Below are 22,031 nucleotides of genomic sequence, written 5' to 3' on the forward strand. Positions count from 1 at the left end.
AGTGCAAGTTGAAAATTGCCAATTTTTAACGGTCTCGGCAAAACCCACTTTTTACATTCCAATTCTTTAGTTTTTATTAGAATGCTGTCAATTGATAAATTTCTCCTAGTTTTTTTGTACAAATAAATGTTAGTTCATAATATGAATATGGTATGTCTCTTCTCACAGCTTCCATGAATCCATTCCATCCTAAAATACCGAGAATGTCTCTGCTTTTCCCTTATAGCCACAGAAGATCAGGCACAGATGAAGTCACAGTTTCAGTTGGTGTGAACATTCCCTTCGGATCTTGATTTCTGATAAACCTTGAGGTTTTGTCCTTTCAAAATGTATTAGTTGAACAGCTCTCTTACTTCCATAAACCTCAGGTGCGGGTTTAGTTTTTAGCCGAGGAATAGATTGGTTAGGAGCTATTGCATGTTTTGGTGCAATACAAGAAATGCCACCCATGGCGTAAAAAGTGTGGTATCCGTCGATTGTATGTACGTTAACCCTTTTTGTCCCAACGCTGCATATATAGGTTTTTGAAAAAGTGGGTTTGTATTCCCAGCCGCCGTATATATACGTTCAAGGTGTTATGGTTCAATTTACCAAAGCCGAAAATATGCGTTGCTTATAAAATTTTAGACTCATTGGTGTCCCAATGCCGTAGAAATATGTCCGAAAATGTTAGATTATTGTTCCCAAAGCCTCAAAATGTTGGACCTAAGACAGGTCATGCGGACCAATTGCCGAATATATTTGTTCACATATTTTAGATATATGCTATATTGTAGCCCTGGTGGCAACGCTTATAGGTAGCTGCTAGAAGGTGAAGCGTTTGTAGCGACAGAAAAGACCAGAAAAAAAGAAGCGAATCGAGATACATGTGTGCCAGATGCGGAGTCGGCCTTTGCGTAGTGTCATGTTTTGAGGAGTACCACACAAAAGAAAATTAATGTTAATTTACATTACATTATTTTTTTAAGTTGGTTACATTTTTTCAAGTTGGTTTTGCTCTCTGATGAGTACTTTTGAAAAGAAAACGTTTAAGTTGGAAAAAAAACTCATTAAAAACATGTTTTGGTCATTTATTTGTTTATTTAGATGCAACGTATATATAAGGCAATGGGACTCTAAGCATGAAAAAACCTTTGGGATTGAGGGACCAACATGTAAATTAAGGCTTGGCATAGAAAGGGTTAAAATCAGCGTTTTCGTACACCTGTTGTGTAAAGCACGGCTGGTCAATTTTCTGCGGATCGCCTGCGATTGCTGACACTTCCAGATAAGCAACGCGCTTGCTCAAAGTCTTGTAGTGGCAGTAAGGCCCAGATAGTTGGTCTCACCATTCCTTGCAGGGTTGGCCGTTTTCTCTACAAAAAGTACGGCTCAAAAAAATAGGTTAATGTAGTTTCCTCTTTGGGGTTTTGTTAATCCTATACAGAAGCTGTTCGCCTGGAAGTGTCAGCATTCGCAGGCGATCCGCAGAAAATTGACCTGCCGTGCTTTACACAGCAGGTGTACGATAACGCTGATTTTAACGTACATACAATCGACGAATATCACACTTTATACGTCATATGTGGCATTTCTTGTATTGCACCAAAATATGCAGTAGCTCCTAACCCCAAGCAATCCACTCCTCGGATAAAAAAGAAACCCGCGCCTGAGGTTTATGGAAGTCAGGGAGCTGTTCAACTAATTCATTTTAAAAGGAAAAAACCTCAAGGTTTATCAGAAATCAAGATAAAAGATCCGAAGGAAATGTTCACACCAACTGAAACTGTGACTCCATCTGTGCCTGATCTTATGTGGCTCTAATGGAAAAGCAGGGACATTCCCGGCGTCTTAGGACGGAATGGACTCATGGAAGCTGTCACAAGAGACATACCATACCTATGAACTAACATTTATTATTTGTACAGAAAACTAGGAGAAATTTATCAAATGACAGCATTCTAATAAAAAATAAAGTTTTGGAATGTAAAAAGTGGGTTTTGCCGAGACCGTTAAAAATAGGCAATTATCAACTTGTACTTTAGAGGGAAAGGTTCGTCTGAAAAAAAAAGTAAATAGTGATATTTGTAGATAATTTTAAGTACTTTAATTTCTGTTAACAGACCATTTACTAAAAGTTAATAGTTTTCGAGATTTGAGCAAAAAAGCGTAAAGAAGCTGAAATTTTTCGCTTTTTTCGCGATTTTTTCAATGTTCCGGCAAGAAATTTTGTCCACAAATATCATATTCGGATTCACCAGCCCAAAATCCATATATAATGAAAGAAATCAGAACTACCCCAAAACTTTCCTAGTCAAAACACAATTTTATTGAATCAACAGGACAGTTCCAATTAAAAAAAACCACGTAAAATCTCTTAAAATGTTTGAAGCTGACTATCAAATTGTAACATGATTGCTCGGAGATTTCTGAGCAATCGTAAACCTCCTGAATATATTGTATGAAAAGGAAAATGATATAATTTCTCAGATATTTAACATGAAGATGACCACAAGCTAGCCTTAACAAGTCTCAATCTGGCTTATTAAAACTTTCCTTCTACCCTCGTAGAAAGAAACAACCTTTCTGTATCGGCCTGTCACCAAATTATCTCGTGGGCCTTCAAAATTATCGAAGTCGGCACTGTACCAATTGATACCGTCTGGCCAGCCGGTCCCAGTCGGTGAGTTTTTAGTCATTAGTACCCAACTATTTATCAAGACAAATGGTTTTATAAATGTACTCATTATGTAGATGTTAAAAACGATAGGAGCAGCGTCATATGTGTCATAGATTCGGTTCGATTGGAACCCGCTTTAGCGTTAATTTATTGTCTAGTTAACAATTAAAAAAAAAAAGACAGTAAGGAACAAGGAAGTTTTTCTATTCGTGTATATATATTTATACAATACCGTTTTGGATATTACTCCAAAAGAGCTTAAAATGTTTTATGAAAATTTATATGTAAACTTTTACCTATGTGTTAGCATGCCATGGCCAATATAGTACACGTTCTTTAACGGTAAAATATTGCAAAACCTCTAAATTTTAAAGAACCGCTTGGATTGACATGAAATTTGGCATACACATAGCACACAAGTCAAAGAAAAAAAGTGATATTGTGCCGATATGTGCTTTTGCCCTGGGGGTGGTTTTCACCCCCTCTTGGGGGTTAAAAAATATTCGTAAAAAGTAAGTCCGGAAATGGATAAACTGACTAATTTTAAGTAACTTTTGTTCTATCGGGTTTTTTCACTAAGTCAATATTTATTAGTTATTTGCCAGTGAATATATTCATTTTTTCAACAAAATAACCACGCTTTTAGACGGTTTTTCGCAAATAACTCAAATAGTAAGTATTTTGTCGAAAAAACATTCTTAGCAAAAACATAGCCTGTAAGAAATTAAAAAAAAAATGGTGTATATATCACGTCTATATACCTAGTAAAAGCAGAGTTATAGCTAATGAAAAATAGGTTCATACTCGTCAAATTCCAAATGGAATACTTTAACGTGAAATAACCAAAAATGAAGCACATTTCGGAGAAAACTCATTACAACTTATTTAAAGTGTTTAAAAAAGCTTCATTTTTGTTTTATAAAAAAAATTTCTAGCATTAAAAGTAAATAAGTTACGGTCAAAATAAAGTTAGTCCCTTTTTATTTGGTAAAAAAATCGGAAAAATCACCCCCTAATTAGTATCTCAAATGAACTTAATCGTTACGACTTCACAAGTTTCTTGACTCGTGTATGTATTGTTTATTATGATCTTTAAGTTTCACCGGTTCAAATTCCTTATTTTTAAAAGGGCTGTAGTTAAAAGTGGTTGAAGGAGTCACTGATCACGAATGTATGCAAAAAATATATTATATTCAGAAAAGCAATGCTGACTCTTTTGTTTTTCGAGATTTTTGGTATCTCTGACAATTTTTAAGTTATTTTGAAAAAAAGCATATTTTTCAAAATTAAAATTTTTAAAAATTTTACTTTAAAGCCAATTTTTTTCAGAAATAAGCACTTTGAATCGATGAAACTTACAGTTCATAGAAACACAACATAAGTAAAATAATTTGTGTAGCGGTAACGATTAATTTCATTTAAGTTGCTAATTAGGGGGTGGTCTTCCCGATTTTTTTTGCCAAAACAAAAGGGACCAACTTTATTTTGAGCGTAACTTGCCTAAATTTAATGCTAGAAACTTTATATAAAAATAGAAATAAAGCTTTTTTAAACACTTTAAAAAAGTTATAATAGGTTTTCCCCAAAAAGTGCTTAATTTTTTGAATATTTCACGTCGAAATATTCTATTTGAAATTTGGTGAATATGAATATATTTTTCATTGGCTATAACTCTGGTTCTACGAAGTCCAGAGACATAATGCATACCTACACCATTTTTTTTTACTTTTTTACAAGCTATATTTTTGGTAAGAACGGTTTTTTCGACAAAATACTTACTTTTTGAGTTATTTGCGAAAAACCGTCTAAAAATGTGGTTATTTTGTTGAAAAATGAACATACTCACTCGCAGATAACTCGAAAAGTGTTGACTTGGCGAAAAAGCTCTAGAACAAAAGTTACTTAAAATTAGTCAGTGTCAGATTTCCAGACTTATTTTGGACATATATTTTTTCACCCCCAAGAGGGGCTGAAGGTCACCCCCAGGGCAAAAGCACACATCGGCACAATATCACTTTTTTTCTTTGACATGTAAGCTATGCGTATGCCAAATTTCATGTCAATCCAAGCGGTTCTTTAAAATTTAGAGCAAAAACCGTGAAAGAATGTACTAATAAACCCAAAGTAGCGAAAATATTTTTCCTCAATTTTTCTAGATGTTTAGTGGGGATCTGGCATGTTTAGGGGGTAATGGGCTAATTACATAAAGGAGTTCTTCCTAGATACGAGCCACCGCAAAGTATACAAATACTGGTCCAGACTGGTCCTAGTATTTTAAAAGCGGAAGTAGAGAAAGCCATCAAATAAAGCAAAAAAAGGAAATCTCCAGGGCCTGACCAAATACCATCAGATTGGCGACTGGTTCAATCTTCTAGCTAGAATTCTAGATGACGACAATGTCTCAGAACTAACAAACATTTGTAACTACATAATATACGAAACTGGAATAATACCACAAAATAGTTGGGAGTATACATTTATTCCACTCCCAAAAATCTTAATACATCATCATGTAAAGACTTTAGACTAATTAATTAGTCTTATGAGTCACCGTCTCTAACTGTTTCTCAAGATAATTCTTCATAGAATTAAATAGTAAAATGTGAACAAATAATGGGAAACAAACAATACGGTTTCAGAGAAATATTGGGAACAAGAGAAGCTTTGTGTTTAATGCTAACATTACTTTAAAGATCGTGGGAAGTACAGAAAGCCATTTACGTCTTGTTTATAGATTTTGAAAAGGCGTTTGATAGGGTCCAACATGATAGGCTGTTTGAGTATCTAGAAATGATTGGCATAGATGATAAAGATCTGAGACTTTTACGACGTCAGGAGGAATCAAAAAGCTTCTATTCTCGCAGAGAAACAGACGAACTTTCCATCCAAAGAAGTGTCAGACAAGATTGTGTGCTATCCTTAATTTTGTTTAACGTGTACTCGGAAATAATATTTAACGAACCCTTAAAAGGTCAACGTGGAGTTCGAATTGCGGGAAAACTATTAAGGGAGCATTCAAGTATTACGTAACGCGATTTTTGACGATTTTTAACCCCCCCACCCCCAACCTGCGTTACGTAATACTTGAACGGTCCCTAACAACATCAAAAATGCAGATGACACAGCGATCATGGCTGAAAGTATCGAAGATTTTCAATCACTTATAGATCGAGTCACTAGAGAAGGCTCAAATAAGGGACTTGGCATAAATACGTAAAAGACAAAGTTAATTGTAGTCAGTGGCGGGTCCAGAAATTTCGACGCACTCACCCCTAGGATAAGTGCGTTTTCAATTATCTTTTGGATGAGCCTAATTTTTTTTTGTTTGACAGCTCCCGGTTTTTCTTTTTTTTTAGGATTATTGAATTGACATTTATTAACGTTTGGGGGGAGGGGGGGGGTCATGACCCCGTGACAACCTCTTTGGATCCGCCACTGCTTGTAGTTAGTAAACAAGACGTTGGCCCTACGCAACTAATTGTCAACAATGAGTCGATTAAAAAAGTTAATCATTTTAAATACCTAGGACGTTGGATAAACGAGACACTAAATCCTGATGAAGAAAGTAAAACTCGTATAGAAATTGCAAGAGGAGCATTTATGAAGCTGAGATCTATACTGTGCAATTCTCAGCTGGACTTACAACTAAGAATCAAGTTTCTAAAATTTTATGTGTATCTTGTATTACTATATAATAAGGATGTGAAACCTGGATCATGAAGGTTAATACAATGAACAAATTAGAAGCCTTTGAGATGCGAGATGTGGTCATATCGTAGAATGCTCAAAAGATCATGGGTTCATCGCATTTCAAACGTAGAAGTCTTAAACAGAATAGGTCAAGGCGAATGAGACTTGACGAAGATGATAAAAAGAGAAAACTTGAATATCCTAGTCTATCCCCAGACTAACGGAAAAATGGAGGAAAAAAGAAGAATTGGTAGGAAGAAATATTCATGGCTCCAAAACCTTCGTCAATGACTTATCAGCAGATGAATTATATTACATGCCGCGCAACGCGCAAGATCGAGAACAATGCCGGCAAATTGTCATGGAAGCTACCCACGCCTAAAATTTGGGCAAGGTACTCAAAGAAGAAGTGTTCTTCTCGTCCCCCCTCTCAACTTTTTTGTAGTACCTATAATATTGCATTCAAAACGGGACAGTGGGTCAATAGAATGAAATTTATATTTTACAACTTTTTTGTCTGTCAGTATTTTTGCAATATTTTTTATTTTTTTATTATAACACCTGTACGATGTTTGTATACACTATCTGGTCACAAATGACCAATTATCAGTTATTCTCTGACCTAACTTAATAACAACAAATACTTAAATCTAAGGGCATACCCTATGGCTTACTCTTATTATATCTATCAACTAATGCACTACAACTAACATGCAATAACATCACAGCACTACGCTCTGCTTTTTACACTAAACTGTTACACATTTACACTAACTCAAATGGTTTTGTCCTCATAAGTCTTCTCTTTAGTTCAGTGTTGTCAAGAAGTTGGATTGCCTCGACATTCACATGACTATGCAGCCTCTGCTCGTGACTTGCTGCTGTTCTCTTGATTACTTCGGTCACAGTTTCCATACCCAGGTCTTGGTGGAGGTTGCTGTTACGGATATACCAAGGAGCATCAACAATGTTCCTCAGTACTTTGTTTTGAAATCTCTGGATAATATGTAGGTTACTAGCTTTGGTACAGCCCCAGAGTTGGCACCCATATACCCATACTGGCCTCAGTACTTGTTTGTAAATGGATAATTTATTCTGAATGGATAATGTTGAATTTTTTCCAATCATCCAATACAATTTCTTATACCTCATATCTAGCTCCTCTCTTTTCTTTTTGACATGGACTTTCCAGCGCAGCCTCGCGTCTAGGGTGATGCCCAAGTATTTTGCTGATGTTGCATAAGGAACATTGGGGAAGGATTGGGTATCATTTATTCTAACTGGGAAATTTTCTATTTTTTTATTTGTGAAGTTAATGTGTGCCGATTTAGACTCATTTAATTTTATTCGCCATTTTCTGGTCAAGGTATGTATTATATTTACTGAGAGTTGCAACTTATCAGTCGCTTCTTCACTAGTGTCTCCTATCGCTAGTTAGCTGTATCATCAGCGAAGGTGGCAATAGTGTTCTGTTCTAGTTCTGGGATGTCACACGTATACAATAGGTACAGGACCGGACCTAATACGCTACCTTGTGGCACGCCAGCTTTGAATTTTTGCAATATGATTAATTTAGAAGAACAGTCACTTTTTTATATGGAAAACTAAAATACAACATTCATTTTCACAACCCAAATACCAAATTTATGAAAGTGTGAAAGTTATTGTAATTGTAAACGATAGTTTTAATTTGATCGAAAATGAACAAAAATTACAGTTTTTCTGTAATGACAGATATAGGGTTGGTTTTAGATTTCTTGGTGGTATTTAAATTTCCCCATGAATGGTGATAAGTACATCAGTTTGGCAGCACCGCAGGAGTCTTACAGAACTCGCAGAATGGGTCCCGCGAGGGCGCGAGGCCGCGAGACAGTCGACATTCGATAATCGAGAGAATAGAGAGTAAGTTGGTAGTTGGTGTAGTAGAAAGAAAAAAAGACCGTTCGAGAAAGGCTGTCGACCCGGAGGAGGAGGTCTCGAAGAAAATACCCTACAAAAAAATGACAGGTTTTTTTCAGATTACGCCTGGCCCGGTTCTTCTAGCTCGTTGGAACTAATAAGTCGCTGGCGTATTCGCCAATTTAAATGCAGCTTTATTTATATAAGATGTAGGTGGATGTGAATATATTTCTCATTAGAGAAACTGGTTGCGGGTGGATTTAATGAGTTGAGATGTTAGGAAACAGTTGTTTTCAATATCTAAATGACGACAATACACTACTTGTAATTAAGTAAAAAAAACTATCTTCATAAAAATCTTTTTTAATTCTATGGTCTGTAAAATCTGTTTTTACTAATGACACAAGCAAAGAGTACCCCCCGTTAAGATATGCAAAATGTCCTTACCCCCAGAATTCATTTTTTACGTTCTATGTTATTAAAAAATAAGACAGCACAATTTTAGCCAACCACCCCTCTCCCTCCCTCTAATTCCAAAATCATTTTTTCGTTTTTATTTTTCTTTTCGATGCGACTGCAATTCAATTTAAACATTTCAAAAAATTCACATGCATATTTGAGGCTTTTATAAACGTGTCTATTTTTTATAGACCCGCATTTAAAAATGCATTTTTTTTTCGAAAAAAGCGTAGGTATAACTTTTTTTTGGAGGTGGCTACATATCAATTTTTTATTCAGTTTCTGTATTTTATCAATAAATATGTGTGTGTGTGTGTGTTTAGATGTATGACCTTGGTTTGAACCAATTGGCCAGATCAATAAATATATTTTTGATTTTTCCAGATTTTTCCAAGGTGTGACAAATTCAAAAATCTTAAAAACATTGATTTTTGGGGTTTTGGGGGATCTTCTCTATTTTACAGGCTTCAAAATAGATAAAGTACCTAGTTAATTTTATGCTATATATAGTTCGAAATAAATGGGTCCTTTAAGACATTTAAAAATTAAGAGAAACAACCCCCAAAAACCCATGTTTTTCCAGGTTTTTGCGAGTTATGAAAAAACATGGTTTTTGGGGGGTTTACAGGTTTTTGCCCAATTTTTGAATGTTCTAAGACTCATTTACTTCTTATTGTATATATAACCTATAAAAAACCTTGTTTTGATCTATTTTGACGTCTATAAAATGGAAAATTTATCCAAAACCCCTAAAAACCAATTTTTCGGAGTTACGGAAGGGCATGTTACGGAAAAATATGCACAAAAACAGAAATATATTTTTTGAATACACAAAATATAAAAAAATAGACCTTCAGTCCTCTCAAAAAAAAGTTATAGGTACCTACTCTTTTTCGAAAAAAAAAATGCATTTTTAGGTTATGGACACTCAACCTACAGTTGAGTTCAGGGTTCTTTACCCATGCGTCATCATTTAAAGCATACGAAATAAGTCGGAAATTTACTAAACGCAACAGCAAGTGACAGTAAGTAGCTACTGCTCCGATCACGGGTTAAAAATTGACGTTATCAAATAAATAGAATGTCAAATGTAAGTTTTCCTTTAAAATTTTGGTGCAGAATTACAGCTACATTTGAATTAGGTAGATTAATAAATTCTTCTATTATCATTAGTGATTAATAGACAAATAAACAATTTATAAAAAAATTCAACAACATATTTTCTTTTTGTCATTTCATTCACTTTGGCGGAAATTTAACACAGCAATTCCTAACTGTCACTTAACAAAACTTCCTTAACGAAATAAAATACACTTACTTTAAAATTTCAAACTCCAATATAAAATTAGTTGTGAAAAAAACTGTTTGTGTAACATAAAAAACTTCAAAATTCAAAAATTTGACAAAAAAACGGCAAAAAATCGAACAGATTGACAGCCACAAAAGTGAACACACCAGAAACGTCACAAATTGTACTTAAAATCTGAAAACATTCTTAATCGTCTTTTTTTGTACCTATCTCTTTTCAATAGGTATACTGAGTCTAGAGGGTTCATAAAAATAACATGTGTTTTTACTTAATAACAAGCGGTAGCTGGTTTGCCTTTAGTTTCATGCGTGGAAGAGAATGATGCTAGATAAAAAGTATGTGTTTTATCTCGCCAGGTATTAATGACGCACGGGTAAAAAACCCTGGACTCAAGTGTACAGGTCTATAAAAATAGACAAGTTTTGTAAACGCCTTAAATATGCATGTGAATTTTTAAACAATTTTAAATTGAGTGTAAATAAACAAAAAGTTAACAATACAATATTAATAGTATGTATTGTAATTTGTTTAGTGCTGTGGACACGACAAGATCGCTGAAATATACTATACTAGTGAAACCACCCGTACTACCACAAACTAATAAAACTGATGGTTCGCATTTATCACATATAGTATGATAAATTGATCCAAATAATGGCATAACCCGGACATCCAAAGTGAAAGTTATCCTCCAACACCAAATTGTTCTATATGGTCCACATAATGTTCAGAAAAAAGTCACACAATTTTGAGCGTAGGGTTTGAAGGGAGAGGGGGGAGAAATCGGTAAATTCGTAGTTTTTTACGTTTTTCGTCAATATTTCTAAAACTATGCGGTTTAGCATGAACCACCTTCTATACAAAAATGTTCTACATTAAATTTGAAATAAAAAAGATCCGATACATAATCCTTCTAGAATGAACGGTTCCAAAGTTACGGAGGTAGTATATTGTAATTGGTCCAAAAAAACGCCTAACCCAGACATCCAAAGTAAAAGTTTTCCTCCAACACCAAATTGTTCTATATGGTCCACATATTGTTCAGTAAAAAGTTATCATTTTGAGCGTCCGGTTTGGGGGGGGGGAGATGGGAGAGAAGTCGGTAAATTAGTAGTTTTTTAAGTTTTTCGTCAATAATTCTAAAACTGTGCTTTAGCGTAAATAATTTTCTATACAAAAATGTTCTATATAAAATTTAAAACAAAAAAGGTCCGATACATAATTGTTATAAAATCAACGGTTCCAGAGTTACGGAGGGTGAAAGTGGAGGTTATCGATGCTTTTTATATTATTTGGACAATTGATGATGATTTTGGGTGGTGAGGTTGACGTTTCTTCAAGGGCTTATCACTAACATACCACTGACCACTGAAATAGCAAATTTTATTTACAAAAAAATTTCTTTCATCAGTAATAATATTATAAATTGCCCAATAAATATAAAAAGTATCGGAAACCTCCACTTTTCACCCTCCGTAACTCTGGAACCGTTGATTTTATAACAATTATGTATTGAACCTTTTTTGTTTTAAATTTTATGTAGAAAATTTGAGTATAAAACATAATTTTTGCTAAAGCATAGTTTTAGAAATATTGACGAAAAACGTAAAACAACTACTAATTTACCGACTTCTCCCCCATCTCCCCCCCCCCCAAACCAGACGCTCAAATTGGTGTAACTTTTTACTGAACAATATGTGGACCATATAAAACAATTTTGTGTTGGAGGAAAACTTTTACTTTGGATGTCTGGGTTAGGCCTTTTTTTGGACCAATTATAATATACTATCTCCGTAACTGTGGAACCGTTCATTTTAGAAGGATTGTGCATAGGGCCTTTTTTATTTTAAATGTTATGTAGAATATTTTTGTATAGAAGGTTGTTCATGCTAAACTGCACAGTTTTAGAAATATTGACGAAAAACGTAAAAAACTACGAATTTACCGATTTCTCTCCCGTCCCCCCCAAACCCGACGCTCAAAATGGTGTGACTTTTTTCTGAACATTATGTGGACCATATAGAACAATTTGGTGTTGGAGGATAACTTTCACTTTGGATGTCTGGGTTTGGATCTAGATATACCATACTAATACAACAAATATTTTTAGCTGAAATACAATCTTAATAAATAATAATTAAAAATAAGCAATTAGGAAAACTTACCTAAATAAGTGAAATCTTTGGTCCAAAATCAAATGTTTAGCACTGAGTAAATCCCTAAACTCACCTATGTAAACCTCTCCTTATAGCCTTAGAACCTGAAACAAATGCAATAAACGTTAATATTCCTGTGTATGTAATCAATAAATTAAAAAGGTCTTCAATAATAAGTTCATAATCTTGAATAATAAGTATGACCACTTTATTTGCAGAGAAGAGACAACAGGAGAATGGAGAAGAAGACACAATGATGAACTCCAGACAATATACGGAGATGAAAACATAGTACGCTACATTAAATCAAAAAGAATACGATGGGCGGGTCACGTACTAAGATCAAGTGACGAAAGACTTCTAAACGCCACATTCTGGGAAAGGCCCGAAGGAAAAAGGTCAGTTGGTCGCCCAAGAAAGAGATGGAAGGACGCAGTAGCCAGCGATCTACGCAAAATGGGAGTACAGCAATGGGAAATAGCTGCTCAGGACCGACAACAATGGAGGCAAATAGTAAACGCGGCCAAGACTCACATAGAGTTGTAGAGCCAAATGATGATGACCACTTTATTTTCAATGATAATTTTTTGGATACGACTTACGAGAAAATGAAAAAAACAGAATACTCATAGACCAGGAAAATGACAAGGTAGAATGATTGAAAATAAAAATACCTCTATAGCCCGATCAAAGAACAATCTGACCCCAAAAAAAAAATAAAGGAAGGATGAAAATTTGGGAATAGGTAGTTGAAATTGTTTATTATTATATAAGAAAAAGTTTACAATTCTACATCCCCTCCATTTTACAAAAATGGAGGGGAATCTAAGGTGAAAAATATACATTCAAAATAAGACCGGAATTAGATAAAATGATTAATTCTAAACAACTTTTTCTATATAGAGTTTTTTCACTCAGTCAATATTTTTCGAGTTATTTGCGAGTGAATGTGTTCATGTTTAACAAAATAAAACGTGTTTTTGGACGGTTTTTCGGAGATAACTCAAAAAGTAAGTATTTTAGCGAAAAAACTATTCTTAGCAAAAATATATCTTATAAAATTTTTTTAAAATGGTGTATACATGAGGTCTGTAGACCCAGAAGAAGCAGAGTTGCAGCTAATGAAAAGTAGGTTCTTCTTCGTCAAATTCCAAATCGAATATTTCAATGTGCAATAACCCAAAAACGGAGCACTTTTCGGGGAAAATTCATTTTAACTTTTTTAAAGTGTTCAGAAAAAGGTTTATTTTTGTTTTTTAAAAAAACTTGTAACATTAAAAGTAAGTAAGTTACGCTCAAGATATTGTTGTTCCCTTTTATTTTTTGGTAAAAAAATCGCGAAAATCACCCCCTAATTAGCATCACAAATAAATTATATTATTACCACTTCACAAGTTACTTTTTCTATGTATTATTTATATGATCTGTAAGTTTCATCGGTTCAAAGTGCTTATTTTTGAAAAAGCTGTAGTTAAAATCCCCTGAACGAGTAACTAATCACGAGTTTAGGCAAATTTTGAACAGCTATAGCATAACCAATTTTTGTCTAACAAGAAAAAAAAATCAGAAATATTCAGAAAAGCAAAACGTACATTTTATTACTCTTTTATATTTTTGGTATTACTAATAATTTTGAAGTTAATTCCACAAAATTCCATTTTTTTTTAAATTAAAAAAAAATGTTTTATTTTAAACCCAATTTTTTTTAAACCTGAGCACTTTGAACCAATGAAACTTTTAGATAATATAAACAATATATAAGTAAAGTAACTTCTGAAGCGGTAACGATTAATTTTATTTGAGAAGCTAATTAGGGGGTGATTTTCGCCATTTTTGTACCAAAAAATAAAAGGCCAACAATATTTTAAGCGTAACTCACTTACTTTTAATGTTAGAAGTTTTTTATAAAACAAAAATAAACCTTTTTCTAAACACTTTAAAAAAGTTGTAATAAATTTTTTCCGAAAAGTGCTCAGTTTTTTGTTTATTTCACATTGAAATATTCGATTTGGAATTTGAAGAAGAACCTACTTTTCATTAGCCGCAGCTCTGCTTCTGCTGGGTCAACAGACCTCCTGCATATACATACCATTTTTTTCAGTATTTTATAAGCTATATTTTTGCTAAGAATATTTTTTTCGCTAAAATACTTACTTTTTGAGTTATCTCCGAAGAACCGTCCAAAAACATGTTTTTTTTTTGTTAAAAATTAACATATTCACTCTCAAATAATTCGAAAAGTATTGACTTAGTAAAAAAACTCTATAGAACAAAAGTTGCTTAGAATTGGTCATTTTATCCAATTCCGGACTTATTTTGAACAAATATTTTTTCACCCCCGAGAAAATATTTTTCACCCCGTATTTTCCAATTTTTGTAAAATGGAGGGGATGTAGAACTTTTTCTTATATTATAATAGACAATATCAACTACCTATTCCTAAATGTTCATCCTTCCTTTATTTTTTTGGAGGTTTTCGTAAAATTTTGTGTTCCCTGATCGGGCTACTAGTCTTTCTTCTAGAAGAAAAAATGATAAAATATTCAGAATAAAAATTGTTCGCCTACACATTAGGATCAGCGGAAAGAATAGGACTACCGATAAAAATAAAAGGGATCCGGATAAGTATAAATACAATTTAGAAGATAAAATTATGGGAAGCCTTGGGGTAAAAACATGCCGAAGATACATGGATGAGCGCCGTGTAGGTCGCGACTGCGGTCGCTACATCGATATCAAAACAAACCTTCATTTTCTTATGAGATCGCACATATAGTCGGTTCGCTAAACTCAGACACAACTGGCTAGTGATTTTAGCAAATAATTTTGCCAATTTGGTAAAATTGGCAAAAAAATAATTACCAAATAGTTAGTAATTTTGCCAATTTTGGCAATTGGCCAAAAACAAAAAAATTATCAACTCAAATCACTAGCCAGTTCTGTCTGAGTTTAGCGAACCGATTATACCAAGGATGTGTCACCCGTTCACGCTCGCGACCTTGCATCGCGGTTTACGGCGATGTCTATGCCAGGGTACCCCGTCAAAATAGCCCCGTCGAAAAAGCACCGACAAAATATCCCCCACATAATATTCCTCACACAAAACAGCTCCGACAAAATAGCCTGCCAGACAAACTAGCCGCGAAAAAATAGCCTTACATAATAAATTTGCAATCTAAATGTTTTTAAAAAAGTTCAAATTTTTTAAAATCTTTCGGAACAAAAAGTAGACGATTTAGAAGTTGGCTAATTTTTTTACATATAAAGAGGTTCTCTACCTATCTAATACACTTTACAGAATTAAAATCGGATTATTTAAGGGGCCTCAGCAATGTTTTAAAATTATAAACAATTTTTTGGCATATAAACAAATAGCTTTGTTTAATAATAGAAAAATTAATTTTTAGCAATGCAAATAATTAAAACCGGTATAATTTGACTTAAACTTTCAAATGCTGTCAGCAGAATTGGCAGAATTGCTATTTTATTTTTTAATCAAAAGTTATTCGCGTTCAAAATTGCAATTTTTCGAAAATTCCACCGCGTTTATCTAGAAAACTATGCATCCTAAAAAAAAACTTGTAAGAACATTTTTTGCTTAGAATTACTCAAGAAATACAAAAAAATGTTTTATTTTGCGAAAAATCGATGCTATGTAATTCCTTAAGTTCTTTGTTTATAACAATCTTATAGACATCCGGATCAACTGTTACCCAAAAAATTCGTATTCTACGGGTCAAAATACATAAAAAACTTGGGTAAGTCCATCTAAATAAAGGAGCCCGTAGCACCGCCTCCGGGCCACAGCACTAATTTGTTTATAAGCCAAAAAATTGTTTATATCTTTAAAACATTGCTGAGGCTGCCTAAATAATCCGATTTCAATTCTGTAAAATGCATTAGATAGGTGGAGTGCTTCTTTATATGTAAAAAAATTGGCAAATCTTTGTACGTTCTAGTTTTTGTTGTGCAAGATTTTAAAAAATTTTAATTTTTTAAAAAAGTTTAGATTGCAAAATTATTATGCAAAATCTAGTAAGTCAATTTTAATGAAATTTCGTGGACGGTTTTAGCACATTACAAAAATTTTCTAAGGGAATTATGAAGGTTCCAAGTGTAACCTAAGTGATGGAAAAACATTGAATAAGGACAGGCTTGTTTTGCCCCCTTATTTTATATTTATTACTAATTTGCAGAAAGGGTGATAAATTAAGACATTTTTAACCAATCGTATCTGATAGAAAATTTAATTATCTTTGTTTTATTCCTATACGACTTTGTTCTAAAATGAATCGTTTTAAAGTTATAAGCAAAGAAATAGAAAAAAAAACGAAATCTTTTGAAATTTTTAAATATTTTATTTTTTTTATTAATGTTCCGGGCATATTTGAGAGGGAGCATAAGTCAATTATTATTAACGAAGTTATCACCTAACTTTATCCGCAAAAATCCTCAGCCACCTCAGGCAAAAAGCCACCTCTCACATCCACCTAAAAACAGATCCTTCCTGTTCTATAAGTATTTTTGAAAAATATTTTATCTACGAGCGTGCAAAAATGTCTACTTTGGCGCACGCGTTTTAGTTTAGAAAGTTTCACTTTTCCGCACGCGTTTTACTTTTCCGCACGCGTTTTACTTTTCCGCACGCGTTTTACTTTTCCGCATGCGTGTAGATATTTTAATATGGCCTTAAAATAATTATAATACATGCAATAAACTAATATTTAGATATCATTTACTATTTTATTTCAAATGTATCTTATTGTGTTCCTGTTTTAATGAAATTAACGCGACAAATCGATGAAATAAAATTATTTTGACATAATACATATTCGAAAGTCAAATCGTTAGACATTAGGTTTGTTCTAGCAAACAGTCAAACTAGTCAGAAACCGTCAGCAAACAGTTGGTCAGTGAGAAAACATAATACAGTCACCAGTGCTATCCCATCTACTCGCGCTGGTCTACTATTCGCTGATGGTTTCAAACCGTTTGAAACTAATGCTAGAACAAACCTAATAACAGTCGTTTTGAATCATCGTCATGGAAACCAAGATCATCGTCATGGAAACCAAGATCGTCGTCATGCTAACTAATTTTATTGAAAGTTTGGTTTTGACAACCTTGTCAAAGAATTAATTTGTGTATGTATTTTCATATTATTTAAATTAATTGATTAAGATTTGGTCACTTTTTAAAGACTCGTAGAAAAAATATTGTTCCTAACTCTTGCAGAAAGTCTCTTTTCCGCACTCGACTGCTTGCTGAACTCCCGCTTCGCGTCGTTCGGCAAACTGCAGTCGCGTGCGGAAAAGTATGACTTTCTGCACTTGTTAGGAAAATAACTATTTCCACCTACCTCTACCGAAAGTATACTTTTGCGGACCTCATTATAGGGAGCAAGGTTGTACTTTTCCTCCCTAGGGAGGAAAAGTAAAAGTGACGTCATGGTATTTCATTCATGAAATATAACTTATTGAGGCCCTGTACAATATCTATTTTCTATTACGGAAGTATCTATACATTTTAACGTTTATTTATAAAACACCCTGTATTTTGCAGAATGGTAAAAAACAGTAAATTGTTATTTTGATTTAACAATGTTTACATTAATAATTTGACTTATATTTGACAGTTGACAGTTATATTGTACCTACTTGTTCGTTTTAGTTCTAATAATTTTGTTGGTTAGTTACTTGAATAAATTAAGTAAAAATGAAAAAATGACTTGTTATTTGAGGAAGGTGGAAAAACCATATGTATAACAAGGGAGTAAAGTGCCTTTTCCTCCCTTGAATGATTACTGCCCTCCGCTATGCGTCGGGCAGTAAACTTCATTCTCGGGAAGAAAAGTAGCACTTTCCTCCCTTGTTATACAAATGGCTATTTTCTACGAGCGTGCAAAAATGTCTACTTTCGGGCACGCATTTTAGTTTAGAAAGTTTTACTTTTCCGCACGCGTGTTACTTTCCCGCACGCGTTTTACTTTTCCGCGCGCGTTTTACTTTTCCGCACGCGTGTTAATTTAGATATGTTAATATGGCCTTAAAGTAATTATAATACATGCAATAAACTAATATTTAGATATTATTTACTAATTTAATTCAAATATATCCTATTGTGTTCACATTTTAATGAAATTAACGCGAGAATTCGATGAAATAAAATAATTTTGACATAATATTCGAAAGTCAAATCAGTAGACAATAACAGTGGTTTTGAATCGTCGTCATGGAAACCAAGATCGTCGTCATGCTAACCAATTATGCTGAAACTTTGGTTTTGACAACCTTGTCAAAGAATTAATTTGTGCATGTTTTTTTTTTTTTTTTTTTTTTTTTTTTTTTCGTTATTGGCTTTGGATTACTTGATCCATTCAGAATTTGTGTATGTATTTTCATATTAATTAAATTTGGTCATTTTAATGATGGATAATGGTAAAATTGGTGAGATTTGGTCATTTTTCAAAGACTCGGAGAAAAAAGATTGTTCCTAACGCTTGCAGAAAGTCTCTTTTCCGCACTCGACTGCTTGCCGAACTCCCGCTTCGCGTCGTAGGAAATAACTATAGTTTTCTCAGGACTCGAAAAAAAATTAATGCATTTAAAAAGCATTGGCCCGAAATTTTGTGCTACGCTCTTCTTAAGGATGATTATAAAATGTAGGATTAATACATAAAGAATGAAAATCCATAAAAAAAATACATGGGGAAAGGGGAAAGAGAGGTAGAGTTCCGGCATTAAAGTAGTATAGAAAGATTAACGGATCAGAAATAAAAACATTGGGAACATTTAAGAGGATCCTTCTTCTCCTAAGCGGTTCCCCAATTATTGAGGTTGATGACCAATATGGCAAATTTTTCTCTGTCTTGAACTTTTATATTTCCTCGTTGTAAGTAGATGTTAGGCAGCTGTGTGGTAAAATTACACTTTCATTTATAATATTAAAAATGTAAAATATAGTTGCATGTCCACTTGTCCACTTAGGTGCTTAGAGTGTTTGACTGTTGTTACTTCTTCTTTGTGTATATTTAGAATTACTATCTTCAGAAATGTGTGTTTTTGAATATACATACACCACATGCCATCAATGTACTTGGAGAATCAGCAACAGCTGATGTTAGGATTATGTTCAAAATGGCTATCAGAGATTTAGTGCCTTAGTTAAAAATAGTGTCTAGTACAACTAACAAATATTTTGTACTGTCTCCATTAATTTTTTTCTTATAGTAGACACATTATTCGTAGTATTGCAACAGTGGCGTACCGATAGATCAGCGGGCCCTGGTTCCAGATGGGATGCGAACCCGACCAATAAAACCACACATTGTACAGGGTGTAACAAAAATACAGGTCATAAATTTAATCACATATTCTGGGACCAAAAATAGTTCGATTGCACCTAACTTACCTTAGTACAAATGTGCACATAAAAAAAGTTACAACCCTTTGAAGTTACAAAATGAAAATCGATTTTTTCCAATATATCGAAAACTATTAGAGATTTTTTATTGAAAATAGACATGTGGCATTCTTATGGCAGTAGTATCTTAAGCAAAAATTAAAGTAAAATTTGGACACCCCTTAAAAATTGTATGGGGGTTTTGTTCCTTTAAACCACCCCAAACTTTTGTGTACGTTCCAATTAAATTATTATTGTAGTACCATTAGTTAAACACAATGTTTTAAAACATTTTTTGCCTCTTTAGTACTTTTAAAAGTACTTAGTACTTTTTCGAAAAGTCAGTTTTTATCGAGATATTTAGAATATTTGTCAAATCCACCACATATTATTTGTATATGGTTAAGTACGATTATGGAGACTTTGTAATAATATGAAAATTTATTTATGATTTACATTTTTAGGTATATTTTGAACCATCTTATAAAAGAAGCCACATCTCGATGAAAGGTGCCTTATCGAAAAAATACAAAGAGGCAAACAAGTTTTAAAAACACTGTGTTTAACTAATGGTACGGCAATAATAGTTTAATTGGAACGTACACAAACATTTGGGGGGTTTAAAGGCACAAATCCCCCATAAATTTTTTATGTAAACATATTAAAAAAGAAGCAGCATCTCGATAAAAACTGCCTTATCGAAAAATAGTAAGAGGCAAAAACGTTTTGAAAATATTGAATTTAACTAATGGTACCACAACAATAATTTAATTGGCACGTACACAAAAGTTTGGGGGGTTTAAGGGAACAAAACCCCATAAAATTTTTAGGGGGTGCAAAAATTTTACTATAATATTTTTTAAGATATTCCTGCCATAAGAATACCACAGGTCCATTTTTCATAAAAAATCTTTAATAGCTTTCGATATATTCGAGAAAATCGATTTTCATTTTGTAACTTCAAAGAGCTGTAACTTTTTTTATGTGCATATTTGTACTAAGGTAAGTTAGGTTCATTCGAACTATTTTTGGTCCCAGAATATGTACCTTAATTTATGACCTGTATTTTTGTATATCAAACGTTTTTAATTAACATTAAATATAAATCATCATATATATCATAAAATATAAATATCATATATTTATAAAAAATCAAGCTAATTTATCCATAATGGTGAGTCCATTTACTCACGGTTTTTGCTCTACATTTTAAAGAACCGCTAGGATTAAAATAAAATTTGGCAAACCTACACAATACACATAGCTAACATGTCAAACAAAAGAAAGTGATACCTATTGTGCCGATCTATGCTTTTGCCCTGGGGTGAATTTTACCCCTTCTCAGGGGTGGAAAACATACGTTCAAAATAAGTCCGGAATTGGATTAACTGACTATTTCTAAGCAACTTTAGTTTTATAGAGATTTGCACTAAGTCAATACTTTTCGAGTTATTTGTGAGTGAATATGTTCATTTTTCAATGAAAACAATAAAATAACACATTTTAAGACGGTTTTTCGCAAATAACTCAAAAAGTAAGTATTTTATCGAAAAATATAATCAGCAAAAATATAGTAAAAATATAGCTAATAAAAAAGTTAAATAAATGGTGTATATATGAAGTTTATAGACCCAGGAGAAGCAGAGTTGTAGGTAATGAAAAGTAGGTTCTTATTCGTCAAATTCTAAATCGAACATTTCAACGTGAACTAAACAAAAAATGAAAAGTGAAAAACACTTTTCGAGAAAAATTCATCACAACTGTTTAAAGTTTTTAAAAAGCTTTATTTTTGTTTCTTTTTCAGATTCTAGCATCAATATTAAGTATGTAACGCTCAAAAATAAAGTTGATCCATTTTTTTGAGCTCAAAAATAAAGTTGATCCCTTAAAAATAAAGTTGACTTTTTGTTTTCCTGAAGACAAAGATTGGTTAGATAATATATGGCTGTTCAAAATTTGCCTACACTCGTGAGTAGTGACTCGTTTAAGCTCATTTAACTACAGCCTTTTCAAAAATAAGCATTTTGAGCCAACCAAACATCAAGTATCGAGTATTGTATTGGGATTATTTTTATGACCCACCGTAAAAAACTTGCATTGATCAGTTTCCGAATTTCTGAGACTTTGTAGTAGAACCTACTACAACTTATTTATGGATCGCGGTAATATAAAAAAATACAAGTGTTTGAGTTAGTACGTGTTGGCAGGCACCGGCGGGTTAGTCTTTACAAGTGTTTAAACAAGTAAATTTTGTTTTCAAATTTTTTGATGAACAGGTATTCTTGGTTTTTATTTATAAGTACGTACACAAAAATTAAAATTTATTTAGTAGTTACATTTTCTATTTTGTACTTGTGTAGTTCAAAATGTCAAATTAAAAACAAAAGAAGCAAAAACCGCGTTAGAGCGGGCCCCTGTGGTGTCCGGGCCCTGGTTTCACGGAACCCCGGAACCATGT

The 22,031-nt window shown here is 33.2% G+C and overlaps 1 protein-coding gene across 9 annotated transcripts in view; it reads right to left on the reverse strand.

Moving 5' to 3' along the window:
* LOC114329613 (E3 ubiquitin-protein ligase FANCL) overlaps window positions 1–22,031 on the reverse strand; it is a 787,641-nt gene that overhangs the window by 350,041 nt on the left and 415,569 nt on the right. For 5 of the 9 annotated variants that reach the window (XM_050647179.1, XM_050647184.1, XM_050647182.1 and 2 more), the window contains one exon: window positions 12,182–12,276. The gene's annotated coding sequence lies outside the window, so the exon portion shown is untranslated. The remainder of the gene's footprint in view (window positions 1–12,181; window positions 12,277–22,031) is intronic. The other 4 variants (XM_050647180.1, XM_050647185.1, XM_050647181.1 and 1 more) reach the window with 1 other exon arrangement.

Source organism: Diabrotica virgifera, chromosome 3 (assembly GCF_917563875.1).
Source record: "Diabrotica virgifera virgifera chromosome 3, PGI_DIABVI_V3a".
Classification (NCBI taxonomy): domain Eukaryota; kingdom Metazoa; phylum Arthropoda; class Insecta; order Coleoptera; family Chrysomelidae; genus Diabrotica; species Diabrotica virgifera.